The sequence below is a fragment of the Triticum dicoccoides genome, chromosome 2A, assembly GCF_002162155.2.
Source record: "Triticum dicoccoides isolate Atlit2015 ecotype Zavitan chromosome 2A, WEW_v2.0, whole genome shotgun sequence".
Lineage (NCBI taxonomy): Eukaryota > Viridiplantae > Streptophyta > Magnoliopsida > Poales > Poaceae > Triticum > Triticum dicoccoides.
The window spans coordinates 626,061,744-626,086,467 of record NC_041382.1 but is presented as its reverse complement, the minus strand read 5'-3'; positions in this window follow the sequence as shown (position 1 = coordinate 626,086,467).

Here is a 24,724-nt window from a genome sequence, read left to right as displayed (position 1 = left end):
GTCTACTGTTCATCCTGCCCTCCACACCACGGGGTCCTGTTCATCCACCCCTCCATGGGCACCCCTCCACCGTCTACTGTTCATCCAGCCCTCCACCACACCACGGGGTCCTGTTCATCCAGAGGCAACGCCACCGCTCACTGTTCATCCACCCCCCCGCAACGCTCACTGTTCATCCCATCGATCGGCTTCAGTTAGCAGCAGTAGCCAAGGAATCGCTCGATCGGGTTCAGTTAACAGCCATCGATCGATCGCTCGGGTTTAGTAACGCGTAGCCTGTAGTGCAATTGCTCGGGTTCAGTTAGAGCCCAATGCCTCGCTCGGGTTCAGTTAGAGCCAATGCCTCGCACACACACACGTACGTGTAAGAGAGAAACACGCATCGCTCGGCCCCCGACGTCCCACCGTAACCGGGAACTCCCCGAAATTTTCCTCCCCCTTGCTCCTACCACTGTTTTTTCTGTCATGGACGGCCCAAAGAATGTCATGCAGCTGCGTCTCCGGCCCGCCCAGGAAGAAAAGCCCATTTTCTGTCATGATTTTTTGTCATAGAAGTAGGAGCCCACCACATCTATGATGATACCGGGTTTTGTCACAATTATCGTCATAGAAGTGTCATATGTATGATAGAAAAAAAATTCGTTCGACCCAAAATGTCACGGATGTGTCTTTTTTTGTAGTTATTACGTATCATTAATTTCATCCTCTCCCAAGCTTGTGCAACATGCTCATGCTCAAGTTGCCTAAAATTCATAATATCGTTTCTAAGACAGATGATCTTAGCGGGAGGAAAATACTTAGAGATAAAAGCATCTTTTCACTTATTCCATGAATCAATACTATTTTTAGGCAAAGAAGAGAACCAAGTTTTAGCAAGATCTCTAAGCGAAAACAGAAATAGCTTCAGTTTAACAATATCATTATCCACATCTTTCTTCCTTTGCATATCACACAAATCAACGAACCTGTTTAGATGGGTAGCGGCATCTTCACTAGGAAGGCCAGAAAATTGATCTTTCATAACAAGATTCAACAAAGCGATATTGATTTCACAAGATTCAGCATCGTTAGTAGGAGCAATCAAAGTGCTAATAAAATCATTATTATTGGTATTGGAAAAGTCACATAATTTAGTATTATCTTGAGCCATCATGACAAATAATCAATCCAACACACAAGCAAACAAGAGGCAAGCGAAAAGAGACGAACAAAAAAAAGGGCGAATAAAATAGCATAGGTGAAGTGGGGGAGAGGAAAACGAGAGGCGAATGACAAATAATGTAATGCGAGGGATAAGAGTTTTTGATGGGTACTTGGTATGTCTTGACTTGAGTGTAGATCTCCCCGACAACGGCGCCAGAAATCCTTCTTGCTACCTCTTGAGCATGCGTTGGTTTTCCCTTGAAGAGGAAAGGGTGATGCAGCGAAGTAGCGTAAGTATTTCCCTCCGTTTTTGAGAACCAAGGTATCAATCCAGTAGGAGACTACACGCAAGTTGCCTAGTACCTACACAAACAATCAAGAACCTTGCAACCAACACGATAAAGGGGTTGTCAATCCCTTCACGACCACTTGCAAAAGTGAGATCTGATAAAGATAATAGGATAAATATTTTTGGTATTTTTGTTGTATAGATTGGAAAGTAAAGATTGCAAAATAAATGGCGAAAGAACATTGGCAAGTTGACGGGAAACTAATATGATGTAAAATAGACCCCGGGGCCATAGGTTTCACTAGTGGCTTCTCTCAAGATAGCATATATTACGGTGGGAAAGTGCATAGTTACGAGAATATCTAGGCATGATCATAAACATAGGCATCATGTCCGTGTCAAGTAGACCGAAATGATTCTGCATCTACTACTATTACTCCACAATCGACCGATATCCAGCATGCATCTAGAGTATTAAGTTCATAAGAACATAGTATGCATTAGGCAAGATGACATGATGTAGAGGGATAAACTCAAGCAATATGATATAAACCCCATCTTTTTATCCTCGTTGGAAACAATACAATACGTGCCGGTTCCCTTTCTGTAAATGGGATCGAGCACCGCAAGATTGAACCCAAAGCTAAGCACTTCTCCCATTACAAGAAAGATCAATCTAGTAGGCCAAACCAAACTGATAATTCAAAGAGACTTGCAAAGATATCAAATCATGCATATAAGAATTCGGAGAAGAATCAAATGTTGTTCATAGATAATCTTGATCATAAACCCACAATTCATCGGATCTCGGCAAACACACCGCAAAAAGTATTACATCGAATAGATCTCCAAGAACATCGAGGAGAACTTTGTATTGAGAACCAAAGAGAGAGAAGAAGCCATCTAGCTAATAACTATGGACCTGAAGGTCTGTGGTAAACTACTCACACATCATCGGAGAGGCTATGGTGTTGATGTAGAAGCCCTCCGTGATCGAATCCCCCTCCGGTAGAACACCGACAAAGGTCCCTAGATGGGATCTCACGGGTATAGAAGGTTGCGGCGGTGAAAACATGGTTTCGTGGCTCCCCCGGATGTTTTCAGGGTATAGGAGTATACATAGACGAAAGAAGTAGGTCAGTGGAGCTCCGTGGGGCCCATGAGGGTGGGGGGTGCGCCTACCCCCTAGGCGTGCTGCCCTACCTCGTGGCTTCGTTGCTTCCTTGACCTCCACTCCAAGTCTCCTGGATTGCATTTGTTCCAAAAAAGATGCTCACGAAGGTTACGTTCCATTTGGATTCCGTTTGATATTCCTTTTCTGTGAAACACTGAAATAGGCAAGAAAACAACAATTTGCACTGGGCCTTCGGTTAATAGGTTAGTCCTAAAAATAATATAAAAGTGCATATTAAAGCCCATTAAACATCCAAAACAGATAATATAATAGCATGGAACAATCAAAAATTATAGATACGTTGGAGACGTATCACTTCCACTCCAAGTCTCCTAGATTGCGTTTGTTCCAAGAAAGATCCTCGCGAAAGTTTTGTTCCGTTTGATATTCCTTTTCTGCGAAACATTGAAATAGGCAAAAAAAAAAACAGATACTGGCACTGGGCCTCCGGTTAATAGGTTAGTGCCAAAAATAATATAAAAATGCATATTAAAGCCCATTAAACATCCAAAACAGATAATATAATAGCATGGAACAATAAAAAATTATAGATACATTGGAGACGTATCAGCATCACACACGGCTAAAACAATTGTCAATTTGTGTGTTCTAGGGTGCCCCTGCCCCCGTATATAAAGGAGCAAGGGGGAGGCCGGCCGACTCTATAGGGAGCACCCAAGGGGGGCAATCCTACTCCCAGTAGGAGTTGGATTCCCCCTTTTCCTAGTCCTACTAGGAGAAGAAGGAAGGAGAGGGGAAGGAGAAGGAAGGAGGGGGCGCCGCCCCTCCCCCTAGTCCAATTCAGACTAGGCCCATGCGGGGGGCGCACAGCCAGCCCTTGGCTGCTCCCTCTCTCTCCCTTAAGGCCCAATAAGGCCCATAACTTCGCCGGTGGTTCCGATAACCCTTTTGGCACTCTGATATTTATCCGGTGACCCTCGGAACTATTCCGGTGTCCGAATATAGTTATCCAATATACCAATCTTTATGTCTCGACCATTTTGAGACTCGTCGTCATGTCCGTGATCTCATCCGGGACTCCGAACTACCTTTGGTACATCAAAACACATACACTCATAATACCGATCGTCATCGAACATTAAGCGTGCGGACCGAGAGGACCGAGAACTATGTAGACATGACCGAGACTCATCTCCGGTCAATAACCAGTAGCGGAACCTGGATGCTCATATTGGTTCCTACATATTCTACAAAGATCTTTATCGGTCAAACCGCATAACAACATACGTTGTTCCCTTTGTCATCGGTATGTTACTTGCCTGAGATTCGATCGTCGGTATCATTATACCTAGTTCAATCTTGTTACTGGCAAGTCTCTTTACTCGTTCTGTATTGCATCATCCCGTAACTAACTCATTAGTCACATTTCTTGCAAGGCTTATAGTGATGTGCATGACCGAGAGGGCCCAGATATACCTCTCCGATAATCGGATTGACAAATCCTAATCTTGATCTATGCCAACTCAACAAACACCATCGGAGACACCTGTAGAGCATCTTTATAATCACCCAGTTACATTGTGTCGTTTGATAGCACATTAAGTGTTCCTCCGGTATTCGGGAGTTGCATAATCTCATAGTCATAGGAACATGTATAAGTTATGAAGAAAGTAATAGCAATAAACTAAACGATCATAGTGCTAAGCTAACGGATGGGTCAAGTCAATCACACCATTCTCTAATGATGTGACTCCGCCCATCAAATGGCAACTCATATCTATGGCTAGGAAACATAACCATCTTTGATTAACGAGCTAGTCAAGTAGAGGCATACTAGTGACACTATGTTGTCTATGTATTCACACATGTACTAAGTTTCCGATTAATAAAATTCTAGCATGAATAATAAACATTTATCATGATATAAGGAAATATAAATAACAACTTTATTATTGCCTCTAGGGCATATTTCCTTCAGAGTATGATGCTCAACAGGCACAAGCTTTTCAGAAAATGGATACTCTGTTTAAGGCTGCTCTCTTGAGTGTTCTTGGTGAGAACATAGTTGATGCTTATGTGTCAATTGATAATGGAAAAGATATGTGGGACGCACTTGAGGCCATGTTTGGGGTCTCGGATGCTCGCACTGAGCTGTACATCATGGAGCAATTCTATGATTACAAAATGACTGAAGAGCGCTCCGTGGTTGAGTAAGCTCATGAGATACAGTCATTTTATAGAGAACTTGAGCACTTCAATTGTATGCTACTGGACAAGTTTGTTGCGGGAGGGTATCATCACTAAGGTTCCTCCTTCGTGGAGGAACTTTGCTACCTTACTGAAGCATAAGAAGCAGGAGTTTTCCATTCTAGATCTCATTGGTACTCTTGATGTGGAAAAAGGCGAGAGCAAAGGAAACACATGCTCGAGGTATTGAGGGAGGATCTAGTGCCAATCTGGTACAGAAGAAGAACTTCTAGCACCACAAGTTCAAGAACAAGGGCAAGTTTGATGGTAAAGCAAAGTTTTATGGGAAGAACAAGGTTGTGATGCACACGAACTTAAAGAAGAAGAATGAAAAGAAGAAAGGTGTTTGTCATGTGTGTGGAGATCCTGATCATTGGGCTCCTAATTGACCTAATCGCTATGACAAGCGTCTTTTGGGTAACGTAGTAATTCAAAAATTTCCTACGATCACGCAAGATCTATCTAGTAGAAGCATAGAAATGAGAGGGGATAGTGTGTCCACGTACCCTCGTAGACCGAAAGCGGAAGCATTTAGTTAACACGGTTGATGTAGTCGAACATCTTCACGATCCAACTGATCCAATTATAGAACGTACATCACCTTCGTGTTCAGCACACGTTCAGCACGATGACGTCCCTCGAGCTCTTGATCCAGTAGAGGGTCGAGGGAGAGTTTTGTTAGCATTACGGTGAGGCGACGGTGTTGGTGATGTGATCCGCGCAGGGCTTCTCCTAAGCACTATGACAATATGACCGAGGTGGTAAACCGTGGAGGGGGCACGACACACGGCTAAGAGAAATCTTGGTTTGTCTTTGGGGCGCCCCCACCCCCGTATATAAAGGGGGGAAGGTGGTGGCCGGCCCAAGGGAGCCGCACTAAGGGGGGAGTCCTACTTGGACTCCTAGTCCAAGTAGGATTCGGCCCCCTCCTTCCAGTCAACGGAAAGGTGAAAGGGGAAAGGAGGGAGAGAGATAAGGAAAGGGGGGTCGCGCCCCACCCCTAGTCCAATTCGGTTTGGGCTTGGGGGGGGGGGGGGGGGGCGCCACCTCCTATGGCAGCCTCCCTCTCTCCACTATGGCCCAATAGGCCCATTAACTTTCCCGGGGCATTCCGGTAGCCTCCCGGTACTCCGAAAAATCCCCGAACCTTATCGGAACCATTCCGGTGTCCATATATAACTTTCCTATATATCAATCTTTACCCCTAGACCATTTCGAGACTCTTCATCATGTCCGTGATCTCATCCGGGACTCTGAACAAACTTCGGTCACTCATAATACAAATCGTCATCGAACATTAAGCGTGCGGACCCTATGGGTTCAAGAACTATGTAGACATTACCGAGACACATCTCCGGTCAATAACCAATAGCGGAACCTGGATGCTCATATTGGCTCCTACATATTCTGCGAAGATCTTTATCGGTCAAACCGCATAACAACATACGTCATTCCCTTTGTCATCGGTATGTTACTTGCCCGAGATTCGATCGTCGGTATCATCATACCTAGTTCAATCCTGTTACCGGCAAGTCTCTTTACTCGTTCCGTAATGCATCATCCCGCAACCAACTCATTAGTCACATTGCTTGCAAGGCTTATAGTGATGTGCATTACCGAGAGGGCCCAGAGATACCTCTCTGATACACGGAGTGACAAATCCTAATCTTGATCTATGCCGACTCAACAAACACCTTCGGAGACACATGTAGAGCATCTTTATAATCACACAATTACATTGTGACGTTTGATAGCACACAAAGTGTTCCTCCAGTATTCGGGAGTTGCATAATCTCATAGTCAGAGGAATATGTATAAGTCATGAAGAAAGCAATATCAATAAAACTAAACGATCATAATGCTAAGCTAACGGATGGGTCTTGTCCATCACATCATTCTCTAATGATGAGATCCCGTTCATCAAATGACAACACATGTCTATGGTCAGGAAACTTAACCATCTTTGATTAACGAGCTAGTCTAGTAGAGGCATACTAGGGACACTCTGTTTTTCTATGTATTCACGCATGTACTAAGTTTCCGGTTAATACAATTCTAGCATGAATAATAAAAATTTATCATGATATAAGGAAATATAAATAACAACTTTACTATTGCCTCTAGAGCATATTTCCTTTAGTCTCCCACTTGCACTAGAGTCAATAATCTAGTTCACATCGCCATGTGACCAACACCCAAAGGGTTTACTAGAGTAAATAATCTAGTTCACATCGCCATGTGATTAATGCCCAAAGAGTACTAAGGTGTGATCATGTTATGCTTGTGAGAGAGATTTAGTCAATGGGTCTGCCACATTCAGAACCGTATATATTTTTACAAATTTCTATGTCTACAATGCTCTGTACGGAGCTGCTCTAGCTAATTGCTCCCACTTTCAATATGTATCTAGATTGAGACTCAGAGTCATCTGGATCAGTGTCAAAGCTTGGATCGACGTAACTCTTTACGACGAAATCTTTATCACCTCCATAACCGAGAAATGTTTCTTTAGTCCTCTAAGGATATTTTTGACCGCTGTCAGTGATCTACTCATGGATCACTATTGTACCCCTTTGCCAAACTCATGGCAAGGTACACAATAGGTCTGGTACACATCATGGCATACTTTATAGAACCTATGTCTGAGGCATAGGGAATGACTTTCATTCTCTCTCTATCTTATGCCGTGGTTGGGTTTTGAGTCTTACTCAACTTCGCACCTTGTAACACAGGCAAGAACCCGTTCTTTGACTGATCCATTTTGAACTTCTTCAAAACTTTATCAAGGGATATGCTTTGTGAAAGTCCAATTAAGCATCTTGATCTATCTCTATAGATCTTGATGCCCAATATGTAAGCAGCTTCACCGAGGTCTTTCATTGATAAATTCTCATTCAAGTATCCTTTTATGCTATCCAGAAATTCTATATCATTTCCAATCAACAATATGTCATCCACATATAATATCAGAAATGCTATAGAGCTCCCACTCACTTTCTTGTAAATACAGGCTTCACCATGAGTCTGTATAAAACCATATGCTTCGATCACCTTATCAAAGCATATATTCCAACTCCGAGATGCTTGCACCAGTCCATAGATGGATCGCTGGAGTTTGCACACTTTGTTAGCACCTTTAGGATTGACAAAACCTTTTAGTTGCATCATATACAACTCTTCTTTAAGAAATCCATTAAGGAATGCAGTTTTTACATCCATTTGCCAGATTTCATAAAATGCAGCAATTGCTAACAGGATTCGGACAGACTTAAGCATCACTACGAGTGAGAAAATCTTATCATAGTCAACACCTTGAACTTGTCAAAAACCTTTTGCGACAATTCGAGCTTTGTAGATAGTAACAAAACTATCAACGTCCGTCTTCCTCTTGAAGATCCATTTATTCTCAATGGCTCACCTATCATCGAGCAAGTTAATCAAATTCCATACTTTGTTCTCATACATGGATCCCATCTCAGATTTCATTGCCTCAAGCCATTTCGCGGAATCTGGGCTCATCATCACTTCCTCATAGTTTGTAGGTTCGTCACGGTCTAGTAACATGACTTCCAGAATACGCATTTCTCTGATTTGGGTTCGATCTTACCAGGTTGAAGCTTTTTCACATAAGCATCGCAACCCCAAACTTTAAGAAACGACAGCTTAGTTTTCTTGCCAAACCACAGTTCATATGGTGTCGTCTCAACGGATTTAGATAGTGCCCTATTTAACGTGAATGCAATTGTCTCTAATGCATAACCCCAATACGATAGTGGTAAATCGGTAAGAGACACCATATATCACACCATACCCAATAAAGTACGGTTACGACGTTTGGACACACCATTACGCTATGGTGCTCCAGGTGGAGTAAGTTGTGAAACTTTATTCCACATTGTTTTAGATGAAAGTCAAACTCGTAACTCAAATATTCGCCTCCACGATTAGATTGTAGAAACTTTATTTCCTTATTACGATGATTCTCCACGTCACTCTAAAATTCTTTGAACTTTTTAAATGTTTCAGACTTGTGTTTCATCAAGTAGATATACCCATATCTGCTCAAATCATCTGTGAAGGTCAGAAAATAACGGTACCTGCCGCGAGCCTCAACACTCATTGGACCGCATACATCGGTGTGTATTATAAGTCATTGGCTCGCTCCATTGTTTCGGAGAACGGAGTTTTAGTCATCTTGCCCATGAGGCATGGTTCGCAAGTATCAAATGATTCATAATCAAGTGATTCCAAAAATCCATCTGCATGGAGTTTCTTCATGCGCTTTACACCAATATGACCTAAACGACAGTGCCACAAATATGCTGCACTATCATTATCAACTTTGCATCTTTTGGCATCAATATTATGTGTATCACTGCGATCGAGATTCAGTAAACCATTTACATTGGATGTAAGACCACAGAAGGTTTTATTCATGTAAATAGAACAACAATTATTCTCTAACTTTAAATGAATAACCGTATCACAATAAACATGATCCAATCATATTCACGCTCAACGCAAACACCAAATAACATTTATTTAGTTCCAATACTAATCTCGAAGGTAGAGGGAGTATGCGATGGTGATCTTATCAACCTTGGAATCATTTCCAACACACATCGTAACCTCGCCCTCAACTAGTCTCTGTTCATTTTGTAACTCATGTTTTGAGTTACTAATCATAGAAACTGAACCTGTATCAAATACCCAGGTGTTGGGGAACGTTGCAGAAAACAAAAATTTTCCTACGGTTTCACCAAGATACATCTATGAGTTCATCTAGCAACGAGTGATTGGATTGCATCTACATACCTTTGTAGATCACGCGCAGATGCGTTCAAAGAACGGGGATGAGGAAGTCGTACTCGACGTGATCCAAATCACCGGAGATCCTAGCGCCGAACGGACGGCACCTCCGCGTTCAACACACGTACGGTCAGCGTGACGTCTCCTCCTTCTTGATCCAGCAAGGGGGAAGGAGAGGTTGATGAAGATCCAGCAGCACGACGGCATGGTGGTGGATGCAGCAGTCACCGCAGCAGGGCTTCACCATTCTTCTGGGAGAGGGAGAGGTGTAGCAAGGGAGAGGGAGGCGCCAAGAGTCAAGGGTGCGGCTGCCCCTCCCTCCCCCCTTTATATAGGCTCCCCAAGGGGGGGTGCCGGCCCTAGGAGATGGGATCTCCTAGGGGGTCGGCGGCCAAGGGTGGAGTGGCCCCCAAGGAAAGTGGGGCACCCACCCCACCCTAGGGTTTCCAACCCTAGGCGCAGGGGGTGGGCCAAGGGGGCGCACCAGCCCACTATGGGCTGGTTCCCCTCCCCACTTCAGCCCATGGGGCCCTCCGGGATGGGTGGTCCCACCGGGTGGACCCCCGGGACCCATCCGGTGGTCCCGGTACAATACCGGTGACCCCCGAAACTCTCCCGATGGCCGAAACTGCACTTCCTATATATAATTCTTCACCTCCGGACCATTCCGGAACTCCTCTGACGTCCGGGATCTCATCTGGGACTCCGAACAACTTTCGGGTTACTGCATATTCATATCTCTACAACCCTAGTGTCACTGAACCTTAAGTGTGTAGACCCTACGGGTTCGGGAGACATGTAGACATGACCGAGTTGGCTCTCCGGTCAATAACCAACAGCAGGATCTGGATACCCATGTTGGCTCCCACATGCTCCTCGATGATCTCATCGGATGAACAACGATGTCGAGGATTCAAGCAACCCCGTATACAATTCCCTTTGTCAATCGGTACGTTACTTGCCCGAGATTCGATCGTCGGTATCCCAATATCTCGTTCAATCTCGTTACCGGCAAGTCACTTTACTCGTACCGTAATGCATGATCCCGTGACCAGACACTTGGTCACTTTGAGCTCATTATGATGATGCATTACCGAGTGGGCCCAGAGATACCTCTCCGTCATACGGAGTGACAAATCCCAGTCTTGATCCGTGCCAACCCAACAGACACTTTCGGAGATACCCGTAGTATACCTTTATAGTCACACAGTTACGTTGTGACGTTTGGTACACCCAAAGCACTCCTACGGTATCCGGGAGTTACATGATCTCATGGTCTAAGGAAAAGATACTTGACATTGGAAAAACTCTAGCAAATGAACTATACGATCTTGTGCTATGTTTAGGATTGGGTCTTGTCCATCACATCATTCTCCTAATGATGTGATCTCGTTATCAATGACATCCAATGTCCATAGTCAGGAAACCATGACTATCTGTTGATCAACGAGCTAGTCAACTAGAGGCTTACTAGGGACATGTTGGTGTCTATGTATTCACACATGTATTACGATTTCCGGATAACACAATTATAGCATGAATAAAAGACAATTATCATGAACAAGGAAATATAATAATAATCCTTTTATTATTGCCTCTAGGGCATATTTCCAACAGTCTCCCACTTGCACTAGAGTCAATAATCTAGTTACATTGTGATGAATCGAACACCCATGGAATTCTGGTGTTGATCATGTTTTGCTCTAGGGAGAGGTTTAGTCAACGGATCTGTTACATTCAGGTCCGTATGTACTTTACAAATATCTATGTCTCCATCTTGAACATTTTCACGAATGGAGTTGAAGCGACGCTTGATGTGCCTGGTCTTCTTGTGAAACCTGGGCTCCTTGGCAAGTGCAATAGCCCCAGTGTTGTCACAGAAGAGTTTGATCGGCCCCGACGCAATTGGTATGACTCCTAGGTCGGTGATGAACTCTTTCACCCAAATTGCTTCATGCGCTGCCTCCGAGGCTGCCATGTACTCCACTTCACATGTAGATCCCGCCACGACGCTCTGCTTGCAACTGCACCAGCTTACTGCCCCACCATTCAAAATATACATGTATCCGGTTTGTGACTTAGAGTCATCCAGATCTGCGTCGAAGCTAGCGTTGACATAACCCTTTACGACGAGCTCTTCATCACCTCCATAAACGAGAAACATTTCCTTAGTCCTTTTCAGGTACTTCAGGATATTCTTGACCGCTGTCCAGTGTTCCTTGCCGGGATTACTTTGGTACCTACCTACCAAACTTACGGCAAGGTTTACATCAGGTCTGGTACACAACATGGCATACATAATAGAACCTATGGCTGAGGCATAGGGGATGACACTCATCTCTTCTATATCTTCTGCCATGGTCGGACATTGAGCTGAGCTCAATTTCACACCTTGCAACACATGCAAGAACCCCTTCTTAGACTGATCCATATTGAACTTCTTCAATATCTTATCAAGGTATGTGCTTTGTGAAAGACCTATGAGGGGTCTTGATCTCTCTCTATAGATCTTGATGCCTAATATATAAGCAGCTTCTCCAAGGTCCTTCATTGAAAAACTCTTATTCAAGTAGGCCTTAATGCTGTCCAAAAGCTCTATATCATTTCCCATCAAAAGTATGTCATCTACATATAATATGAGAAATGCTACATAGCTCCCACTCACTTTCTTGTAAACGTAGGCTTCTCCATAAGTCTGCATAAACCCAAACGCTTTGATCATCTCATCAAAGCGAATGTTCCAACTCCGAGATGCTTGCACGAGCCCATAAATCGAGCGTTGGAGCTTGCACACCTTGTCAGCATTCTTAGGATCGACAAAACCTTCCGGCTGCATCATATAAAATTCTTCCTTAAGGAAACCATTAAGGAATGCCGTTTTGACGTCCATTTGCCATATCTCATAATCATAGTATGCGGCAATTGCTAACATAATTCGGACGGACTTCAGCTTCACTACGGGAGAGAAAGTCTCATCGTAGTCAACCCCTTGAACTTGCCGATAACCCTTAGCGACAAGTCGAGCTTTATAGATGGTAACATTACCATCCGCGTTCGTCTTCTTCTTAAAGATCCATTTGTTTTCTATTGCTCGCCGATCATCGGGCAAGTCTGTCAAAGTCCATACTTTGTTTTCATACATGGATCCTATCTCGGATCGCATGGCTTCAAGCCATTTGTTGGGATCTGGGCCCGCCATTGCTTCTTCATAGTTCGAAGGTTCACCGTTGTCTAACAACATGATTTCCAAGACAGGGTTGCCGTACCAATCTGCGTGGAACGTGTCCTTGTGGACCTACGAAGTTCAGTAGAAACTTGATCTGAAGTTTCATGATCATCATCATTAACTTCCTCTCTAGTCGGCACAGGCACCTCAGGAACATTTTCTTGAGTTGCGCCATTTTCCGGTTCAAGAGGTAATACTTCATCAAGTTCTACTTTCCTCCCACTTACTTCTTTCGAGAGAAACTCCTTCTCTAGAAAGGATCCATTCTTGGCAACAAAGATCTTGCCTTAGGATCTGAGGTAGAAGGTATACCCAATAGTTTCTTTAGGGTATCCTATGAAGACGCATTTTTCCGACTTGGGTTCGAGCTTTTCAGGTTGAAGTTTCATGACATAAGCATCACATCCCCAAACTTTTAGAAACGACAGCTTAGGCTTCTTCCCAAACCATAATTCATACGGTGTCGTCTCAATGGATTTCGACAGAGCCCTATTTAAAGTGAATGCGGCAGTCTCTAAAGCATAGCCCCAAAATGATAGCGGTAAATCGGTAAGAGACATCATAGATTGCACCATATCTAATAGAGTGCGATTACGACGTTCGGACACACCATTACGCTGAGGTGTTCCAGGCGGCGTGAGTTGTGAAACTATTCCACATTTTCTTAAGTGTGTGCCAAATTCGTGACTCAAGTATTCTCCCCCACGATCTGATCGCAAGAACTTGATTTTCCTGTCACGTTGATTCTCAACCTCACTCTGAAATTCCTTGAACCTTTCAAAGGTCTCAGACTTGTGTTTCATTAAGTAGACATACCCATATCTACTCAAGTCATCAGTGAGGGTGAGAACATAACGATAACCACCGCTAGCCTCAACACTCATTGGACCGCACACATCAGTATGTATGATTTCCAATAAGTTGGTTGCTCGCTCCATTGTTCCTGAGAACGGAGTCTTGGTCATTTTACCCATGAGGCATGGTTCGCACGTGTCAAATGATTCGTAATCAAGAGACTCTAAAAGTCTATCTGCATGGAGCTTCTTCATGCGTTTGACACCTATGTGACCAAGGCGGCAGTGCCACAAGTATGTGGGACTATCATTATCAACCTTACATCTTTTGGTACTCACACTATGAATATGTGTAGCATTACGCTCGAGATTCATTAAGAATAAACCATTCACCATCGGAGCATGACCATAAAACATATCTCTCATATAAATAGAACAACCATTATTCTCGGATTTAAATGAGTAGCCATCTCATATTAAATGAGATCCTGGTACAATGTTCATGCTCAAACTTGGCACTAAATAACAATTATTGAGGTTCAAAACTAATCCCGTAGGTAAATGTAGAGGTAGCATGCCGACGGCGATCACATCGACCTTGGAACCATTCCCGACGCGCATCGTCACCTCGTCCTTCGCCAGTCTTCGCTTATTCCGCAGCTCCTGCTTTAAGTTACAAATGTGAGCAACTGCACCGGTATCAAATACCCAGGAGCTACTACGAGTACTGGTAAGATACACATCAATTACATGTATATCACATTTACCTTTCGTTTTGCCGGCCTTCTTGTCCGCTAAGTATTTGGGACAGTTCCGCTTCCAGTGACCACTCTCCTTGCAATAAAAGCACTCAGTCTCAGGCTTGGGTCCATTCTTTGGCTTCTTCCCAACAGCTTGCTTGCCGGGCGCGGCAACTCCCTTGCCGTCCTTCTTGAAGTTATTCTTACCCTTGCCTTTCTTGAACTTAGTGGTTTTATTCACCATCAACACTTGATGTTCCTTTTTGACTTCTACCTCTGCTGATTTCAGCATTGCAAATACTTCAGGAATGGTCTTTTCCATCCCCTACATATTGAAGTTCATCACAAAGCTCTTGTAGCTCGATGGAAGCGACTGAAGGATTCTGTCAATGACCGCGTCATCCGGGAGATTAGCTCCCAGCTGAGTCAAGCGGTTATGCAACCCAGACATTTTGAGTATGTGCTCGCTGACAGAACTATTTTCCTCCATCTTACAGCTGAAGAACTTGTCGGAGACTTCATATCTCTCGACCCGGGCATGAGCTTGAAAAACCATTTTCAGCTCTTCGAACATCTCATATGCCCCGTGTCTCTCAAAACGCTTTTGGAGCCCCGGTTCTAAGCTGTAAAGCATGCCGCACTGAACGAGGGAGTAATCATCAGCACGTGTCTGCCAAGCGTTCATAACGTCTTGGTTCTGTGGGACGGGTGCGTCACCTAGCGGTGCTTCTAGTACATAATCTTTCTTGGCAGCTATGAGGATGATCCTCAGGTTCCGGACCTAGTCCGTATAGTTGCTGCCATCGTCTTTCATCTTGGTTTTCTCTAGGAATGCGTTGAAGTTGAGGACAACGTGGGCCATTTGATCTACAAGACATATTGTAAAGATTTTAGACTAAGTTCATAATAATTAAGTTCATCTATTTAATGAACTCCCACTCAGATAGACACCCCTCCAGTCATCTAAGTATAACATGATCCTAGTAAACTAGGCCGTGTCCGATCATCACGTGAGACGGACTAGTCAACATCGGTGAACATCTTCATGTTGATCGTATCTTCTATACGACTCATGCTCGACCTTTCGGTCTTCTGTGTTTCGAGGCCATGTCTGTACATGCTAGGCTCATCAAGTCAACCTAAGTGTTTGCATGTGTAAATATGTCTTACACCCGTTGTATGTGAACGTTGGAATCTATCACACCCGATCATCACGTGGTGCTTCGAAACAACGAACTGTCGCAACGGCACACAGTTAGGGGGAACACTTTCTTGATATTATTATGAGGGATCATCTTATTTACTACCATCGTTCTAAGTAAACAAGATGCAAAAACATGATAAACATCACATGCAATCAAATAATAATAGTGACATGATATGGCCAATATCACATAGCTCCTTTGATCTCCATCTTGGGGCTCCATGATCATCTTGTCACCGGCATGACACCATGATCTCCATCATCATGATCTCCATCATCGTGTCTCCATGAAGTTGCTCGCCAACTATTACTTCTACTACTATGGCAAGAACGTTTTCTTACCTACGTGAAATCCACAACGTGATTTGTCAACTTCTATTTACCCTTCATAAGGACCCTTTTCATCGAATCTGCTCCAACTAAAGTGGGAGAGACAGACACCCCCCAGCCACCTTATGCAACTAGTGCATGTCAGTCGGTGGAACCGGTCTCACGTAAGCATACGTGTAAGGTTGGTCCGGGCTGCTTCATCCCACAATACTGCTGAAGCAAAATAAGACTAGTAGCGGCAAGAAAGTTGACAACATCTACGCCCACAACAAATTGTGTTCTACTCGTGCAAAAAGAACTACGCATAGACCTAGATCATGATGCCACTGTTGGGGAACGTTGCAAAAATCAAAAAATTTCCTACGGTTTCACCAAGATCCATCTATGAGTTCATCTAGCAACGAGTGATCGGATTGCATCTACATACCTTTGTAGATCACGCGCGGAAGCGTTCAAAGAACGGGGATGAGGAAGTCGTACTCGACGTGATCCAAATCACCGGAGATCCTAGCGCCGAACGGACGGCACCTCCGCATTCAACACACGTACGGTCAGCGTGACGTCTCCTCCTTCTTGATACGACATGGTGGTGGATGCAGCAGTCACCATAGCAGGGCTTCGCCGTTCTTCTGTGAGAGGGAGAGGTGTAGCAGGGGAGAGGGAGGCGCCAAGAGTCAAGGGAGCAGCTGCCCCTCCCTCCCCCCCTTTATATAGGATCCCCAAGGGGGGCGCCGGCCCTAGGAGATGGGATCTCCTAGGGGGGGCGGCGGCCAAGGGTGGAGTGGCCCCCAAGGCAAGTGGGGCGCCCCCCCCACCCTAGGGTTTCCAACCCTAGGCGCAGGGGGTGGGCCAAGGGGGCGCACCAGCCCACTATGGGCTGGTTCCCCTCCCCACTTCAGCCCATGGGGCCCTCCGGGATGGGTGGTCCCACCCGGTGGACCCCCGGGACCCATCCGGTGGTCCCGGTACAATACCGGTGACCCCCGAAACTCTCCCGATGGCCGAAACTGCACTTCCTATATATAATTCTTCACCTCCGGATCATTCCGGAACTCCTCGTGACATCCGGGATCTCATCCGGGACTCTGAACAACTTTCGGGTTACTGCATATTCATATCTCTACAACCCTAGCATCACCGAACCTTAAGTGTGTAGACCCTACGGGTTCGGGAGACATGTAGACATGACCGAGATGGCTCTCTGGTCAATAACCAACAGCGGGATCTGGATACCCATGTTGGCTCCCACATGCTCCTTGATGATCTCATTGGATGAACCATGATGTCGAGGATTCAAGCAACCCCGTATACAATTCCCTTTGTCAATCGGTAAGTTACTTGCCCGAGATTCGATCGTCGGTATCCCAATACCTCGTTCAATCTCATTACCGGCAAGTCACTTTACTCGTACCGTAATGCATGATCCCATGACCAGACACTTGGTCACTTTGAGCTCATTATGATGATGCATTACCGAGTGGGCCCAGAGATACCTCTCCGTCATACGGAGTGACAAATCCCAGTCTTGATCCGTGTCAACCCAACAGACACTTTCGGAGATACCCGTAGTATACCTTTATAGTCACCCAGATACGTTGTGACATTTGGTACACCCAAAGCACTCCTACGGTATCCGGGAGTTACACGATCTCATGGTCTAAGGAAAAGATATTTGACATTGGAAAAACTCTAGCAAATGAACTATATGATATTGTGCTATGTTTAGGATTGGGTCTTGTCCATCACATCATTCTCCTAATGATGTGATCTCGTTACCAATGACATCCAATGTCCATAGTCAAGAAACCATGACTATCTGTTGATCAACGAGCTAGTCAACTAGAGGCTTACTAGGGACATGTTGGTGTCTATGTATTCACACATGTATTACGATTTCCGGATAACACAATTATAGCATGAATAAAAGACAATTATCATGAACAAGGAAATATAATAATAATCCTTTTATTATTGCCTCTAGGGCATATTTCCAACACCAGGGGCTACTATGAACACTAGTAAAGTACACATCAATAACATGTATATATATACTTCTGTTCACTTTGCCATCCTTCTTATCCGCCAAGTATTTGGGATAGTTTCGCTTCTAGTGACCATTTCCTTTGGAGTAGAAGCACTCAGTTTCAGGCTTGGGTCTAGCTTTGGGCTTCTTCATGGGAGTGGCAATTTGCTTGACATACTTCTTGAAGTTCCCTTTCTTTCCCTTGCCCTTTTACTTGAAACTAGTGGTCTTATCAACCTTCAACACTTGATGTTTTTCTTGATTTCTACCTTCGCCGATTTCAGCATTGCGAAGAGCTCGGGAATCGTTTACGTCATCCCTTGCATATTATAGTTCATCACGAAGTTCCAGTAACTTGGTGATAGTGACTAGAGAACTCTGTCAATCACTATCTTATCTACAAGATTAACTCCCACTTAATTCAAGCGATTGTAGTAATCAGACATTCTGAGCACATACTCACTGGTTGAGCTATTCTCCTCCATCCTGTAGGTAAAATACTTGTCAGAGGTCTCATACCTCTCGACTCGGGCATGAGTCTGAAATACCAATTTCAGCTCTTGGAACATCTTATATGCTCCATGGCGTTCAAAACGTTTCCAAAGTCCCGATTCTAAGCCATAAAGCATGGCACACTAAACTATCAAGTAGTCATCATACCGAGCTTGCCAAACGTTCATAACATCTGCATCTGCTCCTGCAATAGTTCTGTCACCTAGCGGTGCATCAAGGACATAATTCTTCTATGCAACAATGAGGATAATCCTCAGATCTCGGAGCCAGTCCACATCATTGCTACTATCATCTTTCAACTTATTTTTCTCTAGGAACATATCATAAATAAACGGGGAGCTACATCGCAAGCTATTGATCTACAACACAGATATGCAAATACTATCAGGACTAAGTTCATGATAAATTAAAGTTCAATTAATCATATTACTTAAGAACTCCCACTGGGATAGACATCCCTATAGTCATCTAAATGATTACGTGATCCATATCAACTAAACCATGTACGATCATCACGTGATATGGAGTAGTTTTCAATGGTGAACATCTCTATGTTGATCATATCTACTATATGATTCATGTTTGACCTTTCGGTCTTAGTGTTCCAAGGCCGTATCTTCATATGCTAGGCTCGTCAAGTTTAACCCAAGTATTCTGCACGTGCAAAACTGGCTTGCACGCGTTGTATGTTAACGTAGAGCTTATCACACCCTATCATCACGTGGTGTCTCGGCACGACGAACTATAGCAACGGTGCATACTCAGGGAGAACACTTGTACCTTGAAATTTAGTGAGGGATCATCTTATAATGCTACCACCGTACTAAGCAAAATAAGATGCATAAAGGATAAACATCGCATGCAATCAAAATATGCGACATGATATGGCCATTATCATCTTGTGCCTTTGATCTCCATCTCCAAAGTACCGCATGATCTCCATCGTCACCGGCTTGACACCTTGATCTCCATCGTAGCATCATTGTCGTCTCGCCAACTATTGGTTCTACGACTATCGCTACCGCTTAGTGATAAAGTAAAGCAATTACATGGCAATTGCATTTCATACAATAAAGCGACAACCATAAGGCTCCTGCCAGTTGCCGATAACTTTTACAAAGCATGATCATCTCATACAACAATTTATATCTCATCACGTCTTGACCATATCACATAACAACATGCCTTGCAAAAACAAGTTAGACATCCTCTACTTTGTTGTTGCAAGTTTTACGTGGCTGCTACGAGCTTCTAGCAAGAACCGTTCTTACCTACGCATCAAAACACTACAAAAAAAGACACTTCTGTGATGATACGTGTTTGTCACAGTTGGTCGCGTTTTTTGTCATGCATGTACATCCATGACAATTTTATGACAGAATCAAGATAGTCATACCTGTGCTGTCGTAGAAGTGTTCCATGACATTACCAAAATTATCATCATGGAAGTGTCCACTTCCATGACGATAAATCACGCGTCATAGAAGTGCTTTCGTCAAGGGTGACCAACACGTGGCATCCACCATAACGGAACACCGTTAAGCTATCGATGGGGTCCGGTTTTGGATCTGATAACCCGTTAACAGCCGGGACCAATGGGAAATTTCCACATGTAAAATTCTGATTGGCCAGAGGGAACACCTGTCAGCTCGCTAGTGGGCTAGATGTCACTCATCCATTGGAGGAGACATGCCTACGATACCTCGACATGTGGCTGGGCCCAACAGAGGCCCATATAGGTTAAAAAGGCCAGCCCAGTGAAAGGCCCGTAGTACTTACTCAGGTACTAGTGGAGCAACCCAATAACGGTCTGCTTAATAAAGGCCCATTTACGGCCTGAAGCCAGATCTGGCCCATTAATTGTTCACCGAATATTTGGGCCCAATTATAACCCAGTGATTTTCGGCCTGTTAGAGGCCCGATGTAGACATGGGCCCATTTCAGCCCGGTGTTACTTTCGTCCTGGGAATGGCCCGTGCTTCCCATGGGCCATATATGGTCCGATGGGACATCGGGCCCACTAACGGCCCGTGATAAAGGTGGCAACAGTTAAGCCCAACGTGGCTTTGGGCCTGTTAAAGGCCTGTCGCATAATTCGGCACATTGAGGTCTGTACTAAGCTTTCGGCCTCTTAAAGGCCCATGATATCAGTGGGCCAACTAAGGCCCGAGATATGTTTCGGCCTGGTAACTGCCCGTGATATAACTGGGCCCAAAAAGGCCCGGTCTACATTTCAGCCTGCTGAAGGCCCGTCGATGACTAGTAAAAATTGAGGCCCAACATGCATTTCGGCCTGCTAAAGGCCCATGGTTTCACCTGGGCCGTAATAGGCCAGTACAATATTCAGCCTGTTAATGGCCCAACGCTACCTGGGCCAAACTAAGCGGTGGATCCACAAAAGGCCCAACTAAAATATAGGCCGGTGTAAGTTGTGGCCCTCGCGCAAAGTGTGAAGGCCCCAATCATTCGGGCCCAACAAAGATGCAAGCCGGCCCAATTGTGGCCCACTAAAAACCAGGCCCGTTAGAGGCGAATGTTTTGGCCCGGTCGACTACATCTAATTTTTTTTTCAGATAGCGAATGATAGTAGTAACTAGTAGGAATTAAGAACAAACCTACTCTATACAATAAAGAAATTATGACATAGTAACTAAGAATAAAGCTACATTATACAATAAAGGATTTATGGTATATTACATCCACTGGGCATCGAAGTTCGCCACCAGTGATCATAAAGCGCAACGAAGAAGCAGATTACAAAAACTGGGCACCATTGCAGCGTAACAAAATAATACTGAACCGAGACCACTTCCAAGACAGTCCAAGAAAGGTTAGCCTTGCGCGGGAACTGCGGCGCAAGCTGCTAAGCAAGGCTATGAGACCGGCTTAGCATGTCGGTCATAGCTTCCAGGTGTAGCTGTTTAGCGATGAGGTTCTCATTGGTGTTATCCGCAATCTTTCTTAGAGATAGGACTTCAAGTCGAAGTTGAGTTGCAGAATACCTTTCTGCTGGAACTTGGGACTGAAGAAGTTGAACTGATTCAAATAACGAATTTTGTGAGCTTGTCTGACTGCTAGTCTCTAGTAACTTGAACACTGCATCAAGACAAGACTTTGGGGTTGTCTCGCTATCTTCAAGATGTTTTGCCTTCTTTGCTGCAATATATGTTGGGTTTGTCTCACAGCCATCAGCAGACTTGTGCATGCCATCAGGCATATCACCCTGAAACAAAGTAGAGAGATGACAAGTTTTGCACGTGTATAAACAAAGATGATAATTGTGTTGTCAATTCCATCCAATTTTAAATTAGAAAATAAAGAGTAAGTTCAAAATATCAATAGGATAATTTGGCATTGTTCATAATGTGGGGAGCTTGTGACGCCCCGAGACTGATATGCCAGGTGTCCTCCAGTTATTCGCTGTTGTGGCCTTGTCATTTGCTTGCGTGTTGCATCTTGCCATGTCATCATCCGCATTGCACCATCATGTTTTCAAAACTTGCATCCGTCTCGGTCTCCTCGTTACGTCTGTTGTCCATTCTGAGCCCAGACACACTTGCACGCGCCCGAGGCATGTCCGAAATATTATTTTGTAAGTGGCCGGAAAATGTTCTCGGAATGGGATGAAAGTTGGCATGCAGTGTTGTTATGTTGTTAGTAGGCCGCCTGCCAAGTTTCATCGCATTCGGAGTCCGTTTGACGCCCCAACGGATAACTATAGCGGTAGTATAGCCGGTCTAACGTCAGACGTTTTCGGTCTCCGAAAACAGTCGCCGGGCCTCTCTCTTCTCTTCTCTTAGCCCAAGGTTTTCTGCACAGCCCACTGCCTACCGCCAGGCCCAACTTAATCTGTCTCGGTTATGCCGCAGCCCTCCCCTCGCGCACGCGTCCGGAGTTTGTCCCGGACCAAACCCGGACAGTTGTCACCGTTGGACTCAAAACATCCCTGAACATCTACAAAACGTCTCCATTTTTCTCTTTGGGTACCTAACCTATTTTTCCCGTCCGTCCGATTAAGATCGGAGGGACCAAATGCCCCTATCCAAAAATCCACTTACTATATATAGACCAATCCCCTAGGCAGCAACCCTAAAATCTAGGTCTTTTGTCCCCCTCAGCCGCCGACACACTCCAAATCCCCCTCGGGATCCATCCCCTCGGTCGCCGCCGCATCCTCCTCGTTTTTCTCGGCCAACCAACCAGATCCACTCCTTCTGTTTTTCCTTGAGATCCACCTACTCCTTCCCCGAAGCTCCTCCTCTGCTTCTCCTCGAACCAGTAGCAGCAGCGCAGCGCCCAAGCACTCCTCACCTCGCTGGTGCACCCTGCCTCCACTCCGGCGCCGGGAACAAAACCCCCTGCGCCCGGATCTCACCACCACGTCGCCGTCCAGGATCCCGCTGGCCTCCCTTTTCTTCTTCTGTGGGAAGAGGACGATGCTCCAGCCACGCCACGTTCGTCTCCGTCGCCAGCGCCAAGTCCCGCCGCCAGCAGCGCCCCGGCCGTCCTCGTCCATGCGCTCGAGACAGCGAGTGAGGACCTCACTGCGTCCCTGGTCTCCTCCGAGCGCCGCCCCTTTGCGTTCTCCACCACGGTCGAGCCGCCCAAGTCCCAGGACGCCATGGTCGGCCTCCTCTGTTCGATCACCGTCGCCCTGCGCCACTAGCCGGAACATCTCCATCGCCGGCTGAAACTCCGCAGGTCACCGAGTCCCATCTCCGGACCACGACCACCACCAGGGACCCCCTCCGTGCTCCATCGACCCCGCCAGCGCAGCAGCGCCTCGTCCACTCGGCGTCTTCACCGCGTGGGTCTCCCCTGCCCGTTGCCATGGATGACCGCCGTCCCGCTGCTCCGAGACAAGTGCCATCATTTTGCAGCCACCTCCCTCGAGTTCTTCCCCAATACCGTCGTCCTCAACCGCGCCAAGTCCCTTGGCTCCACGACCCGTCGCCAGTCTGCTTCCCTTTGCCCCAGAATCCGGTCGCCCTGAACCTGTCGCTGCCGATTTTCGCTTTTCTTCAGATACGAGAGCAGCTCACCCGCCCCACTCGATGCGTTGACCACAGGCCCAACCAGCGCCAGGAGGGCCCAGCCTCCTCCGCAGCCTGCCCGCACCGCGCCATGCGCCTACAGGCTCAGATGGGCTTGGCCCAATGTGAGCAACCCTTGCCAGATCCAGTTTTAGCCCGTGTAGCTCTTTTTTTCCAGTCTGTGCGTTTTTTTCTTTCCAATGCATGCATAATTACAGGAGGATGCCATTATTTTAATTTGCTCACAAGTAAATAACCGTGCATCGGATTGAAACAAACTTAATATGAAACTTGCTGAGATTTTCATCTAGTTTAATAATATGCAACTTTCATCAATGTTTAAAATGTTTAAAATGTTGTTTGTTTAAATTTGCTACTATGCCATGCTAAAATGATTTATTTCATAACTAAATAACCATAACTCGGAATTTAATAAACTTTATATGTAAATGGGGTAGAAAAATGCCTAGTTTAACATGGTGGCTTTACTTTGCATGTTTAATAACTCTAAAATTGTGTTTAGAGCAGATCAGTACCACAACCAAAATATGCACATGAGGATTTTTCCGGACTTGTTGCTTGTTGTTCCGGCCTCATTTAAACTTCCCTAGTTAGGTAGTTTTCATTTGCTTCACCCTCTTGCCATGCTAACAACATTTAATCTTGTTGGGTACATAAAAGAGAGAGAACTAAATAAGTCATGTGGTGTTTTCTTCAATATGCAACTCCGTTGCATAATGAGCTCCACTTAATTTGTAGTATTGTTTGTGCACTTTGCCATGCCATGCTTCATTAAACCGGACATGCATCATACTCGATTGTGCATCATGCCATGTTGATGTGTTGGTTGTTTACTATGTTGTTTGCTTCTTTTCGGTGTTGCTTCTTCGGGTTGGTTCCGATAACGTCATGTGTGTGAGGATCCGTTCGACTACGTCCGTTTATCTTCTTCATGGACTCGTTCTTCTGCCTTGCGGGATTTCAGGCAAGATGACCATACCCTCGAAATCACTTCTATCTTTGCTTGCTTAGTTGCTCGCTCTTTTGCTATGCCTATGCTGCAATACCTACCACTTGCTTATCATGCTACCCATATTGTTGAACCAAGCCTCTAACCCACCTTGTCCTAGCAAACCGTTGTTTGGCTATGTTACCGCTTTGCTCCGCCCCTCTTATAGCGTTGTTAGTTGCAGGTGAAGATTGAAGTTTGTTCCTTGTTGGAACATGGAGATGTTGTT